This window comes from Meleagris gallopavo, chromosome 10 (assembly GCF_000146605.3).
Source record: "Meleagris gallopavo isolate NT-WF06-2002-E0010 breed Aviagen turkey brand Nicholas breeding stock chromosome 10, Turkey_5.1, whole genome shotgun sequence".
NCBI lineage: Eukaryota > Metazoa > Chordata > Aves > Galliformes > Phasianidae > Meleagris > Meleagris gallopavo.
In genome coordinates this window covers 5,926,279-5,926,745 of record NC_015020.2, presented here as the reverse complement: position 1 = coordinate 5,926,745, position 467 = coordinate 5,926,279, and the positions used below count along the sequence as shown (strand labels likewise).

The window sequence follows — 467 nt, the reverse complement described above, 5'->3', positions numbered from 1 at the left end:
AAAAAAACCCCTAAAACTTTCACATTGTATGCTAATTATCATTGCATCTGTATTCACCAGATTCTTTAGAATTTTTCTCTAGAGTTTGCTTAACTCAAAAAGGCAATTGTTATAAAAAACAAAACAAAACAGAACAGCAAAGTATTATGATGAACCCATCTGCAAGAATTCCTATGCTGCTGATGGAATACCAACTGGAAGTGCTCACGCAAGCAGCTCTGCACTCCTTCTTAGTTGAGGTACGTGAAGCACTTTTCACATTAATACAAAAAATAGTGTTGTTAAACAGCTGTGAGATGATCACTAGAGGCTGAAACTTCAGCACTAAAATCCTCTAAGCTTATTAACATCCTTAATTTTTTTTCATAGAAAACATCAATTCTGTGCACTCTTTTAGTGTATCTGAAAGAAGGAGCTGGTATTGAAATAGAGTGTAGAAATGTACCTTTCCCTCTCTTTGAAGGCCA

At 35.1% G+C, this 467-nt stretch overlaps 1 protein-coding gene across 1 annotated transcript in view; it reads right to left on the bottom strand.

Moving 5' to 3' along the window:
* The window catches only part of LOC104912368 (collagen alpha-1(XI) chain-like), an 81,595-nt gene that overhangs the window by 23,981 nt on the left and 57,147 nt on the right, over nucleotides 1–467 (bottom strand). The gene's annotated exons all lie outside the window — the stretch shown is intronic.